The sequence below is a fragment of the Cicer arietinum genome, chromosome 2 (assembly GCF_000331145.2).
Source record: "Cicer arietinum cultivar CDC Frontier isolate Library 1 chromosome 2, Cicar.CDCFrontier_v2.0, whole genome shotgun sequence".
NCBI lineage: Eukaryota > Viridiplantae > Streptophyta > Magnoliopsida > Fabales > Fabaceae > Cicer > Cicer arietinum.
In genome coordinates this window covers 29,546,909-29,557,703 of record NC_021161.2, presented here as the reverse complement: position 1 = coordinate 29,557,703, position 10,795 = coordinate 29,546,909, and positions in this window count along the sequence as shown.

Sequence of the window (10,795 nt, the reverse complement as noted above, 5' to 3'; positions counted from 1 at the left end):
AATAAGCCTAGGGAGGACCTAAATGTTAATCCAATGACACATATGAACTTATTAGATTCACAAGATTGGTTAAAAAACCTAATTGGACAAGAATAAGCCAAGGGATGACAAAAATGACCTAAATGTTAATCCAATAACTCAAATGAACTTATTAGATGAACAAGATTGGTTAAAACCCCTAATTGGACTAGAATAAGCCTAGGGAGGACCTAAATGTTAATCCAATGACACATATGAACTTATTAGATTCACAAGATTGGTTAAAAAACCTAATTGGACAAGAATAAGCCAAGGGATGACAAAAATGACCTAAATGTTAATCCAATAACTCAAATGAACTTATTAGATGAACAAGATTGGTTAAAACCCCTAATTGGACTAGAATAAGCCTAGGGAGGACCTAAATGTTAATCCAATGACACATATGAACTTATTAGATTCACAAGATTGGTTAAAAAACCTAATTGGACAAGAATAAGCCAAGGGATGACAAAAATGACCTAAATGTTAATCCAATAACTCAAATGAACTTATTAGATGAACAAGATTGGTTAAAACCCCTAATTGGACTAGAATAAGCCTAGGGAGGACCTAAATGTTAATCCAATGACACATATGAACTTATTAGATTCACAAGATTGGTTAAAAAACCTAATTGGACAAGAATAAGCCAAGGGATGACAAAAATGACCTAAATGTTAATCCAATAACTCAAATGAACTTATTAGATGAACAAGATTGGTTAAAACCCCTAATTGGACTAGAATAAGCCTAGGGAGGAAGAAAATGACCTAAATGTCAATCCAATGACACAAACGAACTTATTAGACGCACAAGATTGGTTAAAAACCCTAATGGGAGTAGAATAAGCCTAGGGAGGACAAAAATTACTTAAATGTTAATCCAATGACACAAATAAACTTATTAGAAGCACAAGATTGGTTAAAAACCCTAATTGGACTAGGATAAGCCAAGGGAGGACGAAAATGACCTAAATGTTAATCCAATGACACAAATGAACTTATTAGAAGCACAAGATTGGTTGAAAACGCTAATTGGACTGGAATATGCTAAGGGTGGACGAAAATGACCTAATTGGACTGGAATATGCCAATGTCACAAACACACCAATTGGATGCACAAGATTGTTTATAAACCCTAATTGGAAAAGAATAAGCCTTGGGAGGACCTAAATGTTAATCACATGACACAAATTAACTTATTAGATGCACAAGATTTGTTAAAAACCTAAATTGGACAAGATTAAGCCTCTAGAGGACGAAAATGACCTAAATGTTAATACAATGACACAAATGAACTTATTAGATGCACAAGATTGGTTAAAAACCCTAAGTGGACTAGAATAAGCCTAGGGAGGACGAAAATGGCCTAAATATTCATCCAATAACACAAATGAACTTATTAGATGCACAAGATTGGTTAAAATCCCTAATTGGAATAGAATAAGCCTACAAACAACAAAAATGACCTAGATGTTGATTCAATGACACAAATAAATTTATTAGATGCACAAGATTTGTTAAAAACCCTAATTGGACTAGAATAAGCCTAGAGAGGACGAAAATGACCTAAATATTAATCCAATGAAACAAATGAATTTATTTGATGCACAAGATTGGTTAAAAACCCTAATTGGACTAGAATAAGCCTGGGGAGGATGTAAATAACCTAATTGCACAAGATTGGTTAAAAACCCTAATTGGACTAGAATAAGCCTAGTGAGGACAAAAATGAGTTAAATAATACTCCAATGGCACAAACACACCTATTGGATGCACAAGATTGGTTAAAAACCCTAATTGGACTAGAATAAGCCTAGTGAGGACAAAAATGAGTTAAATAATACTCCAATGGCACAAACACACCTATTGGATGCACAAGATTGGTTAAAAACCCTAATTGGACTAGAATAAGCCTAGTGAGGACAAAAATGAGTTAAATAATACTCCAATGGCACAAACACACCTATTGGATGCACAAGATTGGTTAAAAACCCTAATTGGACTAGAATAAGCCTAGGAGGACCTAAATGTTAATCCAATGACACAAGTGTGTAAGTCATGAGCTTCCCTGATCATGTTTTTGATTTAATTCCCAAACATACAATACATATGAAGTATTTGATTGATCTAATGATTTGAATTGGAAAACATTTCAGGCAAACAAGCAGACACCATACACTTGGAACAAAAGCTTGCAACTCAAGGAATCAACAAAAGTTGGAGGATATGCTTGAGAAAGATGCAAATATGTGTAGTGTAATTAGTTGTCATATTAGTTAGTTTAGTAGACTAATCACTATGGTCTAATACTTAAGTCTTTGCCAATGAAAATAAATCAATCAACTAATAAGTCAATTGATGAATCAATTAGGCAATGGATTGTGTGACTCAGAACAAGAGTTTTCACTACGTAAATCGATTGGGCAATCGATTAGTTAAAAGTTTTTTAGTGAAACCTGAGTTCTGGGCTTAATCCAATCAATTGGACAATCGATTGGGACATCCATTGAGTAATCGATTTTGCAAATCACAGAACCAACCATTTACTGAATAAATCGATTGGTAAATCGATTGTGACAATGTTTTTCATCAGGAATAAGTTATGTGATCCAACAAATCGATTGGGACATCAATTGAATTAGATTTCTTAAACTACAAGTTTGTGGCAATCGATTAGGCAATCGATTGCAGTTAATCATTTATCATAACCACTTTGAATAAATCGATTGGCACATTGATTTTGACAAAATAGCTGAGGTTCTATAACAAGCACAATCGATTGACATAAATGTCTGAGTCACTGTGATCAGCACAATCGATTGGAAAATCGATTGACGTAAAAGTCCGAGTCACTGTGATCAGCACAATCGATTGACGAATCAATTGAAGCTAAATGTTTAAGTTACAGAAAGGATTCAACTCATTGCCAAATCGATTATGACTGTGATTATGAAGTCGACTGAGCAATCGATTGTTTTGATCTCGTTGTTTGAACAAAACACCTATAATTGATTACTCAATCGATTCTGATACAATCATAGTATCAGTTCTGATTTATGTATTAAAAGAATTGATTGGCAAATTGATTCATGCTTATATGTTCAAGATTCAAGAAAAACAAGACATGCGAAAGTCGATTGGGCAATCGATTAAGCTAGCTTTAAACCATTATAAAATCGATTGAGCAATCGATTGTCCTGATGTTTTTCTGAATATATATAAGTTGATTCAATCACTTTTATAAAATAACTTTTGGATAACACTTGAATAACTTTTGAATAACTTGGATAAACACTTTGAGAGAAAAGTTTTTACAACACACAAATATTCATTGGATAAATACTTTTGTGTGAGATCCTATATTGTGATTGAGTCAAAGTCCTTGATACTCTTTAATTCTTTGTGAAAGACAATTTTCTGTAATTGAAGTTTTAGAAATCCAGTAAGGAAAGTGGTAGCTCTCTTTGTTGGTGTGAGATCATCAAGAAGAAGTTTCACCTTGATCTTGTGAGAGTTTGGCGATTAACTCCAAGGATCAGGTGGTATAGAAATAGAAGTGAGTGAGTTGGATAGTAGGCCTTGTGTGAACTGGACAATCTGTAAAACGTTCTCAAATCATTCTATTGGAAAGGCTGAAATCTGGTTGGATTTCAGGACTGGATGTAGGCTATCAAACTGATAGCTGAACTAGAATAAATCTTGGTGCACTTGTTTCTTATCCTTTCTCTTTATTTTGATATTGCATAAATGCGTATTCTTGAATGTTTTATAAGTGATTTTATGTCTTGATTAACATTCTGAATTAAGCATTGTTTCTGTTCTCAAATATTGATAATATTTGCAACTATGTGAACCTTTGTTCCTGAATATATTCCGCTACCGATCTTTGATAATCTGTTTAATAATTCTCATATTTTTAACTGATAGAGGCCATTATTTCTAACAAAATGAACTAATTAGATGCACAAGATTTGTTAAAAAACCTAATTGGACAAGAATAAGCCTAGGGAAAATGAAAATGACCTAAATGTTAATCTAATGACACAAACACACCTATTGGATGCACAAGATTGGTTAAAAACCCTAATTGAACAAGAGTAAACCTCGGGAGGACGAAAATGATGTAAATCTTAATGCAATGACACAAATGAACTTATTAGATGGACAAGATTGGTTAAAAACCCTAATTGGACTAGAATTAGCTTAGGGAGGACGAAAATGACCTAAATGTTAATCCAATGACAAAATAGAACTTATTAGATGCACAAGATTGGTTAAAAACCCTAATTGGACTAGAATAAACCTAGGGAGGACGAAAATGACATAAATGATAATCCAGCGACACAAACACACCTATTGGTTGAACAAGAAATGTAAAAACAACCCTAATTGGACAAGAAAAAGCGTAGCGAGGACGAAAATGATGTAAATATTTATCCAAGTACACAAATGAACTTATTAGAAGCACAAGATTGGTTAAAAACCCTAATTGAACTAGAATAAGCCTAGGGAGGACGAAAATGACATAAATAATAATCCAACGACACAAACACACCTATTGGCTGAACAAGAAATGTAAAAAAACCCTAATTGGACAAGAAAAAGCGTAGGGAGGAGGAAAACGATGTAAATGTTAATCCAAGTACACAAATGAACTTATTAGAAGCACAAGATTGGTTAAAAACCCTAATTGGACTAGAATAAGCCCAGGGAAGACGAAAATGACCTAAATGTTACTCCAATGACACAAACACACCTATTGAATTCACAAGATTGGTTAAAAACCCTAATTGGAATAGAATAAGCCTACGGAATACCTAAACGTTAATCCAATGACACATATGAACTTATTAGATTCACAAGATTGGTTAAAAAACCTAATTGGATAAGAATAAGACTAGGGAGGACGAAAATGACCTAAACGTTAATCCAATGACACAAACACACCTATTTGATGCACAAGATTGGTTAAAAACCCAAATTGGACTAGAATAAGCATAGGGAGGACGAAAATGACGCTAATCTTAATCCAATGACACAAATGAACTTGTTAGATGCACAAGATTGGTTAAAAACCCCAATTGGAATAGAATAAGCCTAGGGAGGACAAAAATGATTTAAATGTTAACCCAATGAAACAAACGAACTTATTAGAAGCATTAGATCGGTTAAAATCCTTAATTGGACTAGAATACGCCTAGGGAGGACGAAAATGACCTAAATGATAATCCAACAACACAAACACACCTATTGGCTGAACAAGATTGGTTAAAAACCCTAATTGTACTAGAATAAGCCTTGGGAGGACGAAAATGATGTAAATGTTAATACAATGACACAAATGAACTTATTAGCAGCACAAGATTGGTTAAAAACCCTAATTGGACTAGAATAAGCCTAGGGAGGACGAAAATGACCTAAATGTTACTCCCCAATGACACAAATGAACTTATTAGCAGCACAAGATTGGTTAAAAAACCTCATTGGACTTGCATAAGCCTAGGGAGGACGAAAATGACCTAAATGTTACTCCCCAATGACACAAATGAACTTATTAGCAGCACAAGATTGGTTAAAAAACCTCATTGGACTTGCATAAGCCTAGGGAGGACGAAAATGACCTAAATGTTACTCCCCAATGACACAAATGAACTTATTAGCAGCACAAGATTGGTTAAAAAACCTCATTGGACTTGCATAAGCCTAGGGAGGACGAAAATGACCTAAATGTTACTCCCCAATGACACAAATGAACTTATTAGCAGCACAAGATTGGTTAAAAAACCTCATTGGACTTGCATAAGCCTAGGGAGGACGAAAATGACCTAAATGTTACTCCCCAATGACACAAATGAACTTATTAGATGCACAAGATTGGTTAAAACCCCTAATTGGACTAGAATAAGCCTAGGGAGGACGAAAATGGCCTAAATATTAATCCAATGACACAAATGAACTAATTAGATGCACAAGATTGGATAAAAACCCTAATTGGACTAGAATTAGCCTAGGGAGGACGAAAATGACATAAATGTTCTTCCAATAACACAAATGAACTTATTAGATGCACAAGATTGGTTAAAATCCCTAATTGGAAGAGAATAAGCCTACAAACAACAAAAATGACCTAAATGTTAATCCAATGGCACAAATGAACTTATTAGATGCACAAGATTGGTTTAAAACCCTAATTGGACTACAATAAGCCTGAGGAGGACGTAAATAACCTAAATGTTAATCCGATGACAAAAATGAACTTTTAGATGCACAAGATTGGTTAGAAACCCTAATTTGACTAGAATAAGCCTAGGGAGGACGAAAATGACCTAAATGATATTCTAACAACACAAACACACCTATTGGCTGAACAAGATTGGTTAAAAACTCTAATTGGACTAGAATAAGCCTAGCGAGGTAGAAAATGACCTAAATGTTAATCCAATGACACAAATGAACTTATTAGCAGCACAAGATTGGTTAAAAACCGTAATTGGACTAGAATAAGCTTACGGAGGACGAAAATGACCTAAATGTTACTCCAATGACACAAACATACCTATTGGATGCACAAGAAGTGTTAAAAACCCTAACACGACTATAATAACGCTAGGGAGGACGAAAATGACCTAAATGTTACTCCAATGACACAAACACACCTATTAAATTCACAAGATTGGTTAAAAACCCTAATTGGACTAGAATAAGCTTACGGAGGACGAAAATGACCTAAATGTTACTCCAATGACACAAACACACCTATTGGAAGCACAAGATTGGTTAAAAAGCCTAATTGGACTAGAATAAGCTTACGGAGGACGAAAATGACCTAAATGTTACTCCAATGACACAAACACACCTATTAAATTCACAAGATTGGTTAAAAACCCTAATTGGACTAGAATAAGCCTAGGGAGGACCTAAATATTAATCCAATGACACATATGAACTTATTAGATTCACAAGATTGGTTAAAAAACCTAATTGGATAAGAATAAGCCTAGGTAGGACGAAAATGACCTAAATGTCAATCCAATGACTCAAATGAACTTATTAGATGCACAAGATTGGTTAAAATCCCTAATTGGAATAGAATAAGCCTACAGACAACAAAAATGAGCTAAATGTTAATTCAATGACACAAATAAATTTATTAGATGCACAAGATTTGTTAAAAACCCTAATTGGACCAGAATAAGCCTAGAGAGGGCGAAAATGACCTAAATGTTAATCCAATGACACAAATGAACTTATTAGATGCACAAGATTGGTTAAAAACCCTAATTGGACTAGAATAAGCCCGGGGATGACGTAAATAACCTAAATGTTAATCCGATGACAAAAATGAACTTTTAGATGCACAAGATTGGTTAAAAACCCTAATTGGACTAGAATAAGCCTAGGGAGGACGAAAATGACCTAAACGTTAACCTAATGACACAAACACACCTATTGGATGCACCAGATTGGTTAAAAACCCTAATTGAACATGAATAAATATAGAGAGGACGAAAATAACGTAAATCTTAATCCAATAACACAAGAGAATATATTAGACGCACAAGATTGGTTAAAAACCCTAATTGGACTAGAATAAGCCTAAAGAGGAAAAAAATGACCTAAATGAAAATCCAACGACACAAACACACCTATTGGCTGAATAAGATTGGTTAAAAACCCTAATTGGACTAGAAAAAGCGTAAGGAGGATGAAAATGACATAAATGATCATCCAATAACACAAATGAACTTATTAGATGCACAAGATTGGTTAAAAATTCTAATTGGACTAGAATAAGCCTACAGACAACGAAAATGACCTAATTGTTAATCCAATGGCACAAATAAATTTATTAGACGCACAAGATTTGTTAAAAACCCTAATTGGACTAGAATAAGCCTAGAGAGGACGAAAATGACCTAAATGTTAATCCAATGACACAAATGAACATATTATATGCACAAGATTGGTTTAAAACCCTAACACGACTAGAATAACCCTAGGGAGGACGAAAATGACCTAAATGTTACTCCAATGACACAAACACACCTATTAAATTTACAAGATTGGTTAAAAACCCTAATTGGACAAGAATAAGCCTAGGGATGACCTAAATGTTAATCCAATGACACATATGAACTTATTAGATTCACATGATTGGTTAAAAAACCTAATTGGACTAGCATAAGCCTAGGGAGGACGAAAATGACCTAAAAGTTAATCCAATGACTCAAATGAACTTATTAGATGAACCAGATTGGTTAAAACCCATAATTGGACTAGAATAAGCCTAGGGAGGTAGAAAATAACCTAAATGTCAATCCAATGACACAAACGAACTTATTAGATGCACATGATTGGTTAAAAACCCTAATGGGAGTAGAATAAGCCTAGGGAGGACAAAAATGACTTAAATAGTAATCCAATGACACAAATGAACTTATTAGAAGCACAAGATTGGTTAAAAACCCTAATTGGACTAGAATAAGCCTAGGGAGGACGAAAATGACCTAAATGTTAATCCAATGACACAAACACACCTATTGGACGCACAAGATTGTTTAAAAACCTTAATTGGAAAAGAATAAGCCTAGGGAGGACCTAAATGTTAATCCCATGACACAAATGAACTTATTAGATGCACAAGATTATTTAAAAACCCTAATTGGACTAGAAAAAGCCTAGGGAGGACGAAAATGACCTAAATGTTAATCCAATGACGTAAATGAACTTATTAGCAGCACAAGATTGGTTAAAAATGCTAATTGGACTTGAATAAGCTAAGGGTGGACGAAAACGACCTAAATGTTAATCCAATGTCACAAACACACCTATTGGATGCACAAGATTGTTTAAAAACCCTAATTGGAAAAGAATAAGCCTTCGGAGAACCTAAATGTTAATCACATGACACAAATGAACTTATTAGATGCACAAGATTTGTTAAAAACCCTAATTGGACAAGATTAAGCCTCTAGAGGACGAAAATGACCTAAATGTTAATACAATGACACAAATGAACTTATTAGATGCACAAGATTGGTTAAAAACCCTAATTGGACTAGAATAAGCCTAGGGAGGACGAAAATGGCGTAAATATTAATCCAATGACACAAATGAACTAATTAGATGCACAAGATTGGTTAAAAACCCTAATTGGACTAGAATTAGCCTAGGGATGAAGAAAATGACATAAATGTTCTTCCAATAACACAAATGAAGTTATTAGATGCACAAGATTGGTTAAAATCCCTAATTGGAATAGAATAAGCCTACAAACAACAAAAATTACCTAAATGTTAATTAAATGACACAAATAAATTTATTAGATGCACAAGATTTGTTAAAAACCCTAACTGGTCTAGAATAAGCCTAGAGAGGACGAAAATGACCTAAATGTTAATCCAATGACACAAATGAACTTATTAGATGCACAAGATTGGTTAAAAACCCTAATTGGACTACAATAAGCCTGGGGAGGACGTAAATAACCTAAATGTTAATCCGATGACAAAAATGAACTTTTAGATGCACAAGATTGGTTAGAAACCCTAATTGGACTAGAATAAGCATAGGGAGGACGAAAATGACCTAAATGATAATCTAACAACACAAACACACCTATCGGCTGAACAAGATTGGTTAAAAACTCTAATTGGACTAGAATAAGCCTAGCGAGGACGAAAATGACCTAAATGTTAATCCAATGACACAAATGAACTTATTAGCAGCACAAGATTGGTTAAAAACCGTAATTGGACTAGAATAAGCCTACGGAGGACGAAAATGACCTAAATGTTACTCCAATGACACAAACATACCTATTGGATGCACAAGATTGGTTAAAAACCCTAATTGGACTAGAATAAGCCTAGGAGGACCTAAATGTTAATCCAACGACACAAATGTACTTATTAGATACACAAGATTTGTTAAAAAACCTAATGAAACAAACACACCTATTGGATGCACCAGAATGGTTTAAAACCCTAATTGAACAAGAATAAACCTAGGGAGGACGAAAATAACGTAAATCTTAATCCAATGACACAAATGAACATATTAGATGCACAAGATTGGTTTAAAACCCTAATTGGACTAGAATAAGCCTAGGGAGGACAAAAATGACCTAAATGTTAATCCAATGACACAAATGAACTTATTAGATGCACAAGATTGGTTTAAAACCCTAATTGGACTAGAATAAGCCTAGGAGGACCTAAATGTTAATCCAATGACACAAATGAACATATTAGATGCACAAGATTGGTTTAAAACCCTAATTGGACTAGAATAAGCCTAGGAGGACCTAAATGTTAATCCAATGACACAAATGAACATATTAGATGCACAAGATTGGTTTAAAACCCTAATTGGACTAGAATAAGCCTAGGAGGACCTAAATGTTAATCCAATGACACAAATGAACATATTAGATGCACAAGATTGGTTTAAAACCCTAATTGGACTAGAATAAGCCTAGGAGGACCTAAATGTTAATCCAATGACACAAATGAACATATTAGATGCACAAGATTGGTTTAAAACCCTAATTGGACTAGAATAAGCCTAGGGAGGACGAAAATGACCTAAATGTTACTCCAATGACACAAACATACCTATTGGATGCACAAGATTGGTTAAAAACCCTAATTGGACTAGAATAAACCTAGGAGGACCTAAATGTTAATCCAACGACACAAATGTACTTGTTAGATACACAAGATTTGTTAAAAAACCTAATTGGACAAGAATAAGCCTAGGAAGGACGTAAA